The 16045-nt window shown below is 38.7% G+C and overlaps 1 protein-coding gene across 1 annotated transcript in view; it reads left to right on the top strand.

The window, feature by feature from the left end:
* Positions 1-923: 923 nt before the first annotated feature.
* fbxl16 (F-box and leucine-rich repeat protein 16) overlaps positions 924-16045 on the top strand; it is a 47312-nt gene continuing 32190 nt past the window's right edge. The window contains exon 1 of the mRNA XM_022675820.2: positions 924-1289. The gene's annotated coding sequence lies outside the window, so the exon portion shown is untranslated. The remainder of the gene's footprint in view (positions 1290-16045) is intronic.

Here is a 16045-nt window from a genome sequence, read left to right as displayed (position 1 = left end):
GGTGGAAACAACTTCACACTAGACCTCAAGCAGTTTGGACTGTGTGTCTCTCCACTCTTCCTCTGCTCTGCTCCCTTATTTTACAAATGAAATGTAAAATTTACTGATGATCAGTGATGGTTTGGAGAGACATGTCTGTCATCTGCTGGTCTAACAGCACTTCATGCTTCCCTCTGTGTACAACTTTTATCGAGATGTCGATTTTACGATTTCATTTTTCAGCAGGATTTGGCACACTGCCCACATTGCCAAAAGTACCAATTGGTCTTATATAATATTCAAATTTTCGAAGATACAGATTTTAGTTTTTTTCGTTGGCCATAATCATGAACAATAAAATAAATACACGCTTGATATAGATCACTGTTTGTGCAATTTTGAACATTTTGAACTGAATTACTAAAATAAAGTAACTTTTCAATGATTTTAGTATTAATCTAGAATGCAGGGACCACAGAATTTAAGGTTTGTCCAAACTTTTGACTGGCACTGTAAAAAAATACATATTAAAATAAATATTATATATTATAATCTATATGAAGAAAAAGTAAGACTTGAAAGCAGCTGGACTGTTACGATGATAAATTCTAATTGTACTTCCTAAAATCCGAAAACTATGATATTCCTTTATATGAGTCTTTTAATGCATCATACATAAACACACAGAGCCTATAGACACACATATAAAATTGTTGATCTAATATAATAGCCCAGCTCACTATAGAGTTATATATCCAGCACTTCTGTAAAAATAAAGATTGCAATTGAATGCTTGAATGCAGCCCAGAGCCATGCATTATTGATACTGCTGTTCGTATCTCTTTAAATGGGATTGGTCTGTTTTTGTGTGCGTGAGTATGTGAGTGAGTGAGCGCGAGGGGGAGAGAGAGGGAGAGCGAGAGAGAGAGAGAGAGAGAGAGAGAGAGAGAGAGAGAGAGAGAGAGAGAGGCAGTGAGCTTTGTGTGGAGGAGCAGCATGAACAGACATTATCCGTTATTTCTAGCGCCCGCTACGCTGCTGCTGCTGCTGTAGCTCCGGTCGACCCCTTGCATGGAGTGAACGGGTGGACTCGGTTCTCGCGCGCGGATCCAGCGAGTCCGTCGCACCTCTATGGCAACATCTATCCTCCTCCCCTCCGGTACCGAGACACGACGGGCAGGGCTGCTGCTGCGGAGCTCGCGTGCCTCCCCCGTTTTTCCCGCTTTTCCCCGCGTTGTGGGAAACGTGCTCGAGGCAGGTCTGCAGGATCCCAGCATGGATTAACGCTCGCGCGCGGACTGCACGGCCAGGTAAGAATGGACGCGAGAGCGGGCGCGCGAGGGGTTAGACTGGGGCGGGGATAGGCCTGTCACGATAACCACAACGCTACGATATTTTCAACGATGTATTGTTGCAGGAATAATAATAATAAACGATATTATGTTGATGTTAGTATTTAACATATTGTATGCCACTGATATTATAAAATCTAACATTTGGTAAAATAATTTACAGATTTTGGTGATTATTTTTGGGAAACCATAGCAGTAGCCTAGCATAACATAATGGCAATTTAATTTCATTTTTATGTTCCCACTTGCCACTTTTTCACTAATGCATAAATTTAATAGGCTAAAAGTAAATAAACACAAAAATGTAAAAAAAAGATTGTCCAGATGATTCTAGGAACAGTACAAGTTTTTCTTTGGTTTTATGAGATTTTTAGGGTCACTACAACATTGCAGATCATTTTACGTTTATAGGAACATTTGGGGAAGGTTTTTGGAACTATATTAAACACAACCAAATGGGAACATTGTATTTTCAACCTACTGGCCATCAAAAGTGAACTGTTTGCAGAACATTAAAGAAATAAAAACATAGCTTTAAAGAAAATTTGTTAGGTCAAAACTATAGTTTGAAAATATTTATTGAGCACTGAACATTTGCAACATGTTAGCAGACATATACCAACAAAATCTTGCCTGGTTTGAATTGTATTTATTTAGCCTTTTTTGTTTATTTAACTGAACACTGAAATAGGAAAAATAATTCGGGTTGCCAAGTATTCCTTAATACAGTGACATTATAATACAATTACACATTAAGTTTTTTACACAGAGCTGACCGGCTTATGTATACTAATGGGCTAAACACAGCAGGCAATACTGAGGTCATAATAAATGACTGAGGTTATGTCCATATATCGTAGGATAAGTATGCTACGTAGGCTAACGCAATTATTGTGACAGGCCAAGGTGGGTGAATGAATAGGTAGTGGTGGTGGTGGTGATGATGAGGGGGTGGGGTGTTGTAGTTAGTGATGTGATGGTGTGATGGTTAGCATCTCTAGCCATCATCAGCACATCCTCCAGCACAAAAGAAAAGAATAAAGGACTAAGCCTTGAATGTTTGTGTTGGTGCAAGCTCTGGAGAAGGGGGTCGACCGCGAGGGTTTAGGGGAGGAGGGTGGTCTCTGTGCACGGTTCTCATAACGCCTTTGTCTCTCTCGACTGTGAAGCCGAGCGCAGGAGCCATGCTCTTGTTGTTGAGCTCTGCTGGCTAGAGGAGGGCTCCTGGTGACGTCATCCCCCTCTTTTTCTGACGCGGTGGATGCGGTCACCATGATGTGATGGTCCAGTGGAGTGGAGGATGCGAGTGGACCATGCTAGTGTGCTCTGGGTGTGTGTATGTGTGTAATTTTTTGGGTTTGAACGAATGCAGCAGTTCTGAGTTCCGAGCTGCTCGGGGGAGGTGTGAGGGTGGGATGGGAGATAAGGGTGGGATTTGTGGTATGAAGGAATGCAGATCATGTGTTTTTAGTGGAGTGAGTGTGGAGGAAGGGATGAGAGGTGGGGGTGGGGTGGGTGGGTCTTTTTGGGGATGTGAGATGGAGGCACATGGAGGCTTCTGTACTGCAGGATGGGATGCTGCAAGAATTCATAAAACGTGTCAAGCCCTGCATTGGGGCAATGAACCCATAGTGTGTGTCTGTTTAGATTTTTGGGCTTTCTGGAATGGACTATGTGTTCACAATGTGAGTGTATTTACATTTTCCGTCTAGGAATGGTGTGAGGAGGAAGAAGTATGAGTATGTATCTATTTTTAGAATGTGAGGGTTCAATAAGTCTGTAGTACAAGTTCATGTAGGTTTGTATATTGTAGACTTTTATTTATGGGATGGTCCAGTTTAGATTTTGTGACCATGGTTGGTCTAGTGTGTGTGCAGTTTAAGTCTATTTAGATTATAAAGCAGTGAAATGGTTCAATTAAATGAAAAGATTGTGGGATGGTACAGTGTCTCCAGAGTATTAGTTCATTTAGATTTTGTGTCCATTGATTAATTGTATTTAGATTTTAACACAGTGCAATGATTTGGTCTGATTGTCTGTAGTAGGACTTCAATAACATGTAGAAACTATAGGATTATACAGTGTGTCCATAGTATTGGTCTATTTAAGTTTTAGAGGTTTTAGAAGTCTAAACAGGCTGATTGGAGATTTTGAGACTATGGGATGGTCTGATGTGACTGAAGTAAGGGTCTTGTAATATTTTCAGACTATGGGACGGTCAGATGGGTTCATAATTTATGTCTGTTGATATTTTGAGACTATGAGACGGTCTAATATGTCAAGATTTTGACTGTGGACAGACTGATTTGTTCAAATTAACTGCCCATTCAGATTTTTTGAGACTATGGGACAGTCTAATGTGTCCAAATTGGACATTTAGACTTTTAGCATGTGTGCGGGTCTGATGTTCCCATAATAAAAGTTTTGAGTTTGGGATGGTGTGATAAGTGTATAATAGGAGTCCATTTAGACACCAGGACATTTAAGTATCCAGTACATATCATATGTGTTTTGATTTCCAGACTGGGATGGTCCAGTATTTCTATCATATGGATCTGTTCACATTTTGAAACTGTGGCAGAGTGCAATATGTTTGTCATGTAGATCTACTTAGATTATGAGTGGATGGGACAGTTCAATATGTCTATAGTAAAAGTCTTTTGAGATTTTGAAACTGTGGGACAGCATGAAACATTTAGAAATAATGGGATGGTTCAATGTGTCAATAAAATGACTTCATTTAGAATTTTGAAACAATGGGGTAGTCCAATATGTCCATAGTAGAAGTCTTTGTAGAGTTGTAAAATGCAATTACATGTTAAAGTTGCGGGACAGTTAAATTTGCCCAAAGTATGAGTACAGTTGCGGGACAGTTAAATTTGCCCAAAGTATGAGTACATTTGTATTTTGACATCGTATTTTGATCACAGGCTCACAAGTGTGAAACATGGACTAGGTGGTTTCCATGTGCTTAAAGACTCTGGATGGGTTTGAACAGGGATCCAGATGGGCCTCCCAAATGGGCCCCATTATTACAGCCCACCTTAGCCTCACATGGGTCCCATCTGTACAACCCAGATGGTGTCCATGTTGAACCCCTCCCTGTCCCATCACTGACCCTGATGTGGCCATCAATGACATCCGTATGTGAGGCCAAAATAGTACCCATGGATTTTGAGACTGGGATGGTCAGATAGAGTCCAAGGTGCCTGCAGTTGTGCTGCACAGTGTGACTTTAAATCAGTATCTCTATGAGTAGGGAAATATATCTTGATAATGATTAATAAATTATTATTTTAATGGAATTAAAAGCTTGAGCTGGTTATGTGTTCGAGATTCACTCCCTGTTGATTCCATGTTGCAGACTAGGGGTGGGAATCACAGGGCATTTCAATATACAATATAATCACAGTCCATTGCCCATGATAACAATGATATTACAATACTGTGATTCTGTGATACTCAATATATCACAGGAAATTTCTCTGGGATACTTCACGTCACTTGTGTTAATGAAGAGGATAAAATACTCCTAAATAATCAAATACCAGGAATTAGGGATTTACTGGTGCCATTTTCATTTGATTTGTCCCAGCCCTATTACAGACTGGATGGAACCCATACAGTAAAAATAAATATTAATAAATATAAATAACTTCAAACAAATCACATACAAATCGATTTTTATAGTCTCTAAATCTACGTGCAATTACTATATGTCCATAGTATAAGCCTACTTTTTAAGATTTTGAGGAATTTCAAAGTATCTATAGTTGTATGGACCATAGCCATTCATTTACACTGTGAGACAGTCAGATATTTGAGGTTGTTTAGACAGCAGGGCACCGCAGTATGAGTATGAGTACAGTACTGAGTAGCAGCAGTATGAGTGTGTTTTGATTGTGAGTTCATTTAGAGTTTAAGACTGTGGGATGTGTGATGAGTCTATACTATAAGCATGATGATGTTATGAGTCCATAATATGAGTTCACAGACTGTAGACTAGGATGTTGCAATGAGTTCACAGTATGAATCTGAGTTTGTGGTTCTTGTATTAGGTGTTTAGACTGTGGTTTGATCTGATGAGTCAATAGCACAAGACGGTCTTGACTGTAAGATGGTCTGTAGTGTAAATTCATTTAGACTTAGACTTACATATATACCTATACATTTGTGCATAGTATTAGTACATTTATGTTTTGAGACTAGAATGATAAGTCAATATTTGACAAAAAATAAATGAAGTTGTTTCTATTTTTTTACCCCATTTCTTCCCAATGGAAACCTAATCCCAGAAGAAATTTAGCCAATCTGCTAATGCTAACCCGCTATACAAGGTAGTGAAGCAGGTCGTGTATCTTCCTCTTCATTATATTTTCAATTTGTTAAAATCATGGAAACTCATAATTTTTAAGGTGTCTCTTGTGTTTTTTCTAGAGCTGTATGTCACAGAACAACAAAAAAATGCAATGCCATTTTTAGATATTTAGATATTCATGAGTTGAGTCAGATTAAGGTGATCGCGCAAACACCTGATCTCACTAAGTCACTTGTTACTACCGAATCAATTGCTATTACACTTCTGAAATTGTATTGTGTTGTTAGCATGTTAGCTTGTGATTAGTGTGTTAGCCTAAGGCTAATACTCAAGCTTTTGTCTAAAATGTTAGGTCAGGAAATTTAGAAGCTACTATATTGAACTGCTGGTATGATATTATGGTATTATTCTTGTGTTCTAAGATTGTCTTGTATCATTACATCACAACTAGCATGTTAGCCTGTAACCAGTGTGTTAGCCTTGTGCTAATACGTAGGCTTGTGGCTGGAGTGTTTGATCAGTAAATGATACAGATACTGTAATGTACTGCTATCATAAGCTACTGCACACAATATTGCCCTACTATAATCATATTATGACGATTATGGCTCTTTAATTGGTGACTGGTGAGTTACCTTAGCCTGTAAGTTGTGTGTTAGTCTTAGGCTTGTAGGCTAAAGTGTTTGCTCAGGAAATAATAGGAAAAGATACTATATCATATTATTCTTATTATTAACTTCTATAATTGTCTTGTATTTTTATGTTATGGTGAGCATGTGAGCTTGTTACTCATGTATTAGCCCAAGCCTAATATATTAGCTTGTTTCTAAAGTGTTACAATGAAATAAATACAGTGTTACATTAAAACAATAAAGCTACTATGATATTGCTCAAATTGTACATCACTGTAATTATATTATGTTGTTATATTTTGTGTAGCATGTTAGCTTTTGACTAGTGTGTTAGCCTAAGGCTAATACTCAAGCTTTTGTATAAAATGTTAGGTCAGGAAATTAAGCTAGCTACTGTGTTGTACCACTATTTTGATATTATACATGTCTATACACTACTATAATCATACTTTTTTATTATTTCATGATTAGCATGTTAGCTTGAAACTAGGGTGTTAGCCTGGTAGAGTGTTAGAACACTCTCCTTCACGCACCATGTGGCCTCGGTTGCTCGATCCTGCCGCTTCGCGCTTTATAACATCAGGAAAATTAGACAGTTTCTGACGCAACAGGCCACCCAACTCCTGGTGCAAGCGGTCGTCATCTCACGCCTCGACTACTGCAATGCCCTGCTAACTGGCCTCCCGGCCTGTGTAGTAAAACCCCTCCAGATGATCCAGAACGTAGCAGCACGTCTGGTCTTCAACCAACCAAAACGGGCACATGTCACCCCGCTGCTCATTGAGCTCCATTGGCTACCAGTTGATGCTCGCATCAAATTCAAAGCTCTTACAATCGCCTACAAGGTGATGACAGAACAGGCTCCTTCCTACCTGCACTGATCACTCCTGAAGGCTTACGCTACCTCCCGGCCGCTGCGCTCCTCCAATGAACGTCGCCTCGCTTTACCAAACAAACATTCACACAAAGCAATCCAGACTGTTCTCATACAGAGTTCCCCAATGGTGGAACAAACTACCTTCCACTACCAGATCAGGAGAATCTCTCACTATCTTTAAGAAACTCCTGAAGACAGAGCTCTTCAAAGAGCACTTACTCTCCTAACACCTCTAACAAACTACCTTCTACTACCAGATCAGGAGAATCTCTCACTATCTTTAAGAGACTCCTGAAGACAGAGCTCTTCAAAGAGCACTTACTCTCTTAACACCTCTAACACACTAACTACTTCTAACCCCATTTCCTTCTTCCCCTCCTTCACTTCTCTATCCCTTTATTTCCCTTCGACCTCCTTTAAGCCCTATCTAAAAATGGGTTATCTAAATTCCTATTACTTTTGTACTTCATTATTGTAAGTCGCTTTGGACAAAAGCGTCTGCCAAATGAAATGTAATGTAATGTAATGTAATGTAACAGGGAATTATTTAGCTACTTTTTCAAATAACTATTATTCTTCAATTCTGTAATTGTCTTGTATCATTATATTACAACTGACATGTTAGCCTGTAACTTGTGTGTTGGCCTTGTGCTAATACATAGGCTTGTGGCTGGAGTGTTTGTTCAGTAAATGATACAGATACTGTAATGGACTGCTATCATAAGCTACTGCACACTATAATGTCCTACTATAATCATTTTATAGCCATATTATGACGTTTATGGCTCTTTAGTTGGTCACTAGTGTGTTAGCTTGATGCTAATACATAGACTTGTGGCTGAAATATTTGCTCAGAAAATGGATACTATAAAGATACTATATCACATTATTCATATTATTAACTTCTAGAATTGTCTTGTACATTTATGTTATGGCAGGCATGTTAGCTTGTGACTCATGTATTAGCCCAAGGCTAATATATTAGCTTGTGCCTAAAGTATTAGTTAAAAAAAAACAATAAAACTGCTATATCATATTGCTCAAATTGTACATCACTCTACTTGTATTAGGTTTTTATATTTTGTGTAGCATGTTAGCTTCTGACTAGTGTGTTAGCCTAAGGTTAAAACATAAGCTTTTGTCTAAAATGTTAGGTCAGGAAATGATGAAGCTACTATATTGTACCACTATTGTGATATGTGTTTCAAGATATTTGTTGTCATATGTACAATAAACAGCCAGTTACACTATACAATAAAATTCTTACTTTGCTAATCCTCCACTGACACACAAGCCATTAGAAAAATAGGTAAAAAGAGTAGAAGAACGATACATTGAGAACATAAATTGTGGATTATAAACATATATAAAACTAGACAAATATTAAGCTAATTTTTTAAGTCAAATATAGACCCGTGTGTCATGACTAGCATGCTAGCTTGAAATTAGTGTGCTAGCCTAAGAACACATAGGCTTGTGTATAGAGGGTTAGAGCAGGAAATAATAAAGCTACTATGTTGTGTTAGTGTATTAGCCTTATGCTAATACATATTCTTGTGGCTTACGTTCTGCTACTGTAAGCTATAACACATTGCCATACACTACTACAGTCTAATTGTTTCATTATGTCATGACTAGCATGTTAGCTTGAAACTAGTATGTTAGCTTGATAATACATAAGCTTGTGAATACAGTGCTAGAACAGGAAATTATAAAGCTAATATTTCATATAAGTTCTATGATTGTCTTGTATAATTATATTACAACAGGCTGTATTAGCTTGTGGCTAGAGTGTTATAACAGTAAAGCTACTATTTTATATTTCTTGAATTGTACACCACTATAATTGTATTATCTTGTTAAGTAGCATGTTAGCTAGTAAGTAGTGTGTTAGCCTAAGGCTATTACGTAAGCTTTTTTTCAATGTTAGGCCAGTAAATTATTCAACTACTTTGTTGTAATGTTAAGCAAGCTTCCATCCAATATCATACGCTACTATAATCACATAGTATAGTTACCATATCACTACTAGCCTGTTATCTTAAGACTAGTTTGTTAACTTGGTGCAAAAACAGTGCATAGGCTTCTGCCTAGAGTTAGATTGGGAAACAATTAAGTGATTAAAGTTACCTTTGTAACATTACAACATTTACTGCATTGTCACTGTGTCATTAGCATGTTAGCTTGTGAGTAGTGTGTTAAGCCAGTCAAAAGCTAACATTATTGTGTGTTTCAAACTCACTTAAAGGTATTTAAAGGTACATCGACATTGTTTGTACCGTGGCAGACAACAATGGACCTGGATAGGATACTTTATAGATCTCAATAGATCAATAGATCTCATATTTGGGGTAAATTGGACATCTATAGGAGCATGTTGTATGATAAAACAGTGCACTAGAGGATGCAGGATAACTTTGTTAGTATGTTTTAATGTACCTAATTCTTGATTTATCCAATTCTGTAAGCAGCTTAAACCCCTTTCCCCCACCACCCTTTTCATTGTCCGGATTGATCCGATATCACGTCTGAAAGCGAGGATGATGTCCAGGCCCAGTGTGTCGTGGACAGATACGCTCTCTGTCCCCTGCGGAGAGAGTGTCCATTACACTTCTCCACCAGCTCCCACAACCACCTCCCTCATCTGCTTTGCGGTGGCTTATTTAAAAGTCTGTCCCTTTAGTCAGGCTGCCGCCTGGCAGTCCCCGGAGAACGTACCCTGATTTCTTCATTCATTTCTCAAACAGGAGAAAAAAAAAAAGATTCTTCTGAACTCCAGATCCATCTGAGGCCCAGCTCAAACTCAGACAGGCTCCTGCAAAGACACATTTAAATGCTGCTTTGGCTCCCAGCTCATGTCTTATTTATCACCTTTGTCTTTGCGCTACTGTTTGACTTTTGTTTGAGATTTAGCAGTACTCCACAGTCTAAGAAACGTCTTTTTTTTTGGATTCTGCTTGGAAGTAAGGATGTAAGCTATAGCTTAGGGTACGTTTGGTTTTTTGATTTTTCTTTATTAGCAGAAGTCAGTATTCCACTTTTTAAAACCTTTTAGCTTCTAAAACTTACACCAACTAGAGAACTAGAGAAGGTCACTTAAGCTTAATTCCATGACTAGGCTTGGAATATGAAATGTTTTAACCCCTTTAACAGGCCAGGATTTTTGTCAATTGTCTGCATGACATTATACCACTAAATCTTGAGGATTTCTATTCAAGCATTACATAAAAAGCTTTGATGTTTGATAAGGAACATAACTGTAATTGTAATAGAAAATCTAAAAAAAAAATAGTAATATAAAAAATGTATAAAAATAGTAAAAAGTAAATCTGCTAACGTCAAAATATAATGAATAACAAAATCATTAAAACATTGTCTCTTTCCTGAACTTCATTTTACAATCAATATTTTACTGAATACAATTCAAACAGTTCATGCCCTCCAAACCTTTAGGTTCGTCATGTTTGCCTAGTTTTTACGTGTATTTTCAAACATGCAGAATTTGGGTTGATTCCCTCAAATACAAGTTATTTTACTGCAGAAAAGGGGGTTTTGTTTCACCTACACCTGTAGCCTGTATATGGGACAAGGCAAGCTTACATTCTTAAAATGTACCTCTGCCTTTTTTATATTTACCTTTTAAACCTTTTAGCTTCTGAGCCTCACATCAACTAACTTTTAGAAGGTCACCTAAGCCTAATTCCAAGGCTAGATCTGGAATATGAAATGTGTTTTGAAGCCAAGAGGCCATGTTAGCATTTTTCCTCCATCCCTGCTGATCCCGATTGTTAGCATTATGGCTAAACTGCTCCAACCCTGCCAAGGCCAATCCCATTTGGAGTGTCTGATGGCATCGTCGTGGTTTCAGCCCTGCAGAGTCCGGCTGCTGGGTCTGTGGACATTATGGCTCTAACCCTGCTGTTAGCATAATGGCTAACAACCAGGCTAATGCTTCATTCAACCCTACTGACTCTAGCTGTTAGCATTGCAGCTAACTCACTCCAGCCCTGCTGAGCTTGGCTGTTGGGGGTCTGTGAACATTGTGGCTCCAATACTGTTGACCCTAGCTGTTGGCTTTGTAGCTAATTGGTCCAAACCTACTAAAGCTGGCGGTAAGCATTGTAGCTATCTCATGCGACACTGCTGGCTGCTGTGTTTGTTAGCATTGTCACTTCAACCCTGTAGAGCCTAGCTGTTAGGTGTATGGCTCAACTATGCATTGTCAATGAAGGACTATTTGAACAGTCACTTTTACCTGAATGTTTCATTGCAATGCACAGTGCTGTGTGGGCATGCACTGGACTAGCAACAATGTAAGGCCAGTCTGGCCATGGACACATAAAGCAGAAAACACACACACACACACACACATAAAAGGGGTGTGGCTTCATTCTCCGCCTAGAGATCCTTTACTCCACTACATCTTTACATAGAAATGAGCCCTTTGTTGCTACTGTATATAGTATTGTTTCAGATAGTAAAATGTCAGATTCTGCTCCAGGATGAAGAATATGTTGGGCCTGGCCTCCTGTCTTTTCAAAGAAGTCTCTATAAGCTTCCCATGCTGCCGTGTTCTCTGTCCTGCCCCTCCCCCCACACAGCGACTCCTGTGAGTGGTGCACATTTGTCCATGGCGGAGGCACCGGCGCTCCATTCTCCCCCTTGTTTGTTGTCATAGCGTCGTGCTTCGTCAGTAAATCCAGCTAACGCGGGGTAAGTAGGCCGGCCCTGTAGGCGGGATGAAAGGGATTGGCAAGTGGTGGTGAGGGAGGTGAGGGTGGGGGTGTTTGGTGGTGGAGAGCCATGCCTGCCTCTCTTTCCCCCTGCAGGCAAATGGCCTGCCAGCTGCTCCAGAAACATTTAATTAATGCTGTTTAGGCTCAGACGTTGGTGAAGTCAGCCTGTTTCTGTTTTTTTTTTTTTCTCTTGTTTTTAAACACACAGTGAGATAACATGATCTATCGCAGAACATTTGCATTCCAAAAGCCTCTTGGGTAGAGCCGTCCTCTCCCTAATATACCCGGCTTTGTATTCAAATACGGCACGGATTGAAAGGCAAAACAAAAACAGCTCGGTAAGTAGCCACTACGAATGCTCTGAGATGTAATTTCACTGTCAGGGAGATAGAAAACAAAGACATGTGGCATTATAACGTAGATATAACCCTTGATAGGAGGGTCTGCCTTAAGAAGGTCCTAGAGAACCTCAGAACATGTCATATTAAGGACCCAATGGATGAATGGTGATGGCTGACTAGGCCAGTCAATGAAGAAGGGTGCGTCTCAATTGCATATTAGCAAGTTTTTAAGTATATTATGGACAGGGACAGTGGTGGCTCAGCGTTTGAACACCGGACCATCCAAAACAAGGTAGTAGGTTTAATATCTGGGTTTGGTTGGCTGCCACTCTTGGGCCTTCTGAGTTTGCTCACTAGTGTGTACCCCATAAATCAAGTGGCCTTCAGATTAGCTCAAGAACAGTGTCTAAGGAGCTTCATAGAATGGGTTTCCATGGCCAAGCAGCATTTAAGTCATATGCTTATGTACAAAGTTTATGATAACTTTTTGATGGTTGTCAACCATGATGGTCGACCAACTGATTAAACAAGTGGAATCAGGTGTATTAGAATGTTTTTAGAATATGGACAGGTTTAAAACCTTTTGAGACCCTGTGTCTTCATATGGGGACATTACATCTCTGATTCTCTGCACCATGCTACTTTACACTTTTTTTGGCCTCAAATGGAGACACTGTCCGTACCATCAAGTGATTATATGACAACATTACACTCAATTGATTGAAAACAAGATGGCGGGAATACCAGTCAAAGTTTCTACAACCAGCCCAGTCAGAAACATGAGCCAGGTAAAAATTCTCATCAAATTTTGTTTCTAACCAGTTTATTTACTTATTATAGAAGACTAGAACAAATGTTTTTGGACTAGTTGGCTCCTTCTTTGCAAAATGGCAAAGATCATACTTTTTAAAAGTTAAAATAAACTACTGTCCCCATATGAGGAGTTTTTTTTTTTTTTGTTTTTGCAAAAACTAATTCCTGCACAAAGACAAGTTTAGATTTTATATTATACTTGTTTGCTTCTACTAATCTCAGATAGCTAGAAGAAATAAAAAAAAGCACACCAAGCTAAAGTAAGGGTCTCAGGAGGTTAATACCCCAGCCTATAGAACTAAAGCCCATCTAAAACAAAGTAAAACCCTTCTTGATGTTGATTTGAAATCCAGAAATGGCTTTGAACTTTGGCTTTGAGTTAAAATTTTGGAAAAAACTAAGATATGGAGTCAACATTTTACCCAGCTGAATTACTGTACTTCTAAATGGACTCTGTGTGCATGCTTCCTGGAAAGGGGTTAAGCCTCCTCATGGACTACATTTTCCGTTCAATTATAAAAATCTCCATTTAAAATGCTGTGTTGTTCAGAACTAGTCTTAAGTGAGCTGTTTTAATTGAAGCACTTCACTTAAGATGAGCATCGAATCACTGGCCTACCCCACAGGAAGAAAAGCACTGCTAAGAACTTTACATTACACAGAGAGTGAGCTGTGTGCTGTTATACAATTTCTTCCATCCCTTCTCTGATACCCAGTCAAGTAATTTCTGGAAATGTTGGCCCATTGATATCAGTGTACCAATACCTCTGTTGAGAATAAATTGTGATACACTGAAATGATAATATATTATGTTTGGACTCTTATTGAAATTCTGAATTCTGAATTATGATTTTTTTGGGGGGCGGCATGGTGGCTTAGTGGTTAGCCTTCTAGCACTGCGGTCTTGGGTTCAAGTCCCTATCTGAGTGGAGTTTCCATGTTCTCCCTGTATCTGTGTGGGTTTCCTCCCACAGCCCAAAAACATGGCGATCAGGTAAATAGGATACTCTAAATTGCCTAGAAAAACTGGATACTCTAAATTGATCTGATGTATATGTGTAATATACATAGTATATGTATGACTGTGCCCAGGTATTAATTGGCACTCTGTATTTCATGCAGAGTGTGAATGGTTGTGTGTAAAACGTGTCCTTTGGGTTCTAGAAAGGCGCTGTTTAAAAACACAGTGATAAAAGTGTAATCACTAAGCAGTTCTGAAAAAGCCTGGTTTAAAAGAGAAAATTTAATAAAAACGTGTCCTAATACTTTTGTCCATATAGTGTATATACAACATATTGCAACCCTGGCATTGCCCCATATATGGACTACAAGTGTAGATGATACAAAACCAATCAGTTTCTCTGAGTTTGCTGTTTACAGGTTAATTATTAAGTAAAATGATCATTGTTGTTTTTTCTATAAACTACGGACAACATTTCTCCCAATTCCACATAAAAATATTTCAATTTAGAGCATTTATTGGCAGAAAATGAGAAATGACTGAAATAACAAAAAACATGCAGATCCTTCAGACCTCAAATAATGCAAAGAAAACAAGTTCATATTCATAAAGTTTAAGAGTTCAGAAATCAAAATTTGGTGGAATAACCCTGGCTTGTTCTCCTTCACCAGTCTTGCACACTGCTTTTGGATAACTTTATGGCACTCCTGGTGCAAAACAGTTCAGTTCAAGCAGTTCAGCTTGGTGGTTTGATGGCTTGTGATCATCCATCTTCCTCTTGATTATATTCCAGAGGTTTTTAATTTGGTAAAATCAAAGAAACTCATAATTTGTAAGTGGTCTCTTATTTTTTTCCAGAGCTGTATACTTCCTAAAATAAATTTCACCCAGTTCGCTCTATATGAGCACCCTGGAATTTCTGAAGTTGCCTTTTAAAACTAAAAGAGACTGAACATGAGATATTAAGTGCACTGACCTTTTCTGTGGGGACAGTATCTGTGTCTAGCTATAATAACTGAATCTGTCATATAAGGACAGTGTAGTTTTAGGGTATTAGAGTACTCTGCTAGTGTACTGAAACAAGCTTCATAATGGCAGCACTTTGTGTTCATTCCAGAACCTTGTGTCAACTTCCTTTCTTTCACTCCTTTTCTCTGTGCTGCCTTTATGCCAGTGGTTTTCAAACTGTGGTATGTGAAGCAATCCAATGGTGTACACCAAGCGACCTTAAAAAATCATATAAAATCCATAATGCTGTAATGTACCTATAATATACATAACATGTGATTGTATTTGGTACTATCATAGCTGTATAGACACTGTATTCCACTACATCTCCTTGCACTCTCGTTGGTTCCTTCTGTCTTAAGTAGGGATGCACTGATCTAAAGTTAGGATTTGGCATCAATTGGGTTAATCAGTGGGGCCAATAAGTTCACTGGATGGAGCCAATGCTCGCATACATGCTGGTATTCTAAGTTTTCTAACTAAGGATCAGAGGAACCTACAGACATGTTATATATATACCTACACCTACTTGTTATATTATAACAAACTGCTAAATTGCCCTTTTAAACCAGAATGGTGCCATTTACTTATTAAAGCTCTTAGCTCTGATGCTAACTGGTGTAATCCCATCAAAGCTGGCTGCTATAGCTTTTAGCATTGTGTCTTTAAACTGGCTAAGCCTGGAAGTTAGCGTTGCTGCTAACCTGCTATTCTAGGCTATTTGGTAACGCAGATTCAGACATGATACACATTTCACTGCAAAAGGCTGTCAAGAACTAGTAGTGAGTAATCTAGCTTGAAAAAACAGTGCCACTAACCCACTTCAAAACTGCCAAGACTGCCAAAACTGTGTCTGTTAGGATTGCAGTTTTAATACATCTGAGCTTGGCTGTTAGCATCGTTTAGCATCGTTTAGCAACGTTTAGCAACGTTTAGCATAGTTTAGCATGAGTTTACCAGTTTACCACATCTTAACAAACAAGTTTTACACATCTAGAATAGTAACATTGGCTTTATTTGAATGTAGT

The sequence above is a fragment of the Astyanax mexicanus genome, chromosome 19 (assembly GCF_023375975.1).
Source record: "Astyanax mexicanus isolate ESR-SI-001 chromosome 19, AstMex3_surface, whole genome shotgun sequence".
NCBI lineage: Eukaryota > Metazoa > Chordata > Actinopteri > Characiformes > Acestrorhamphidae > Astyanax > Astyanax mexicanus.
Note: the sequence above shows the minus strand (reverse complement) of the source record. Positions and strands in the feature narration are given on the sequence as shown.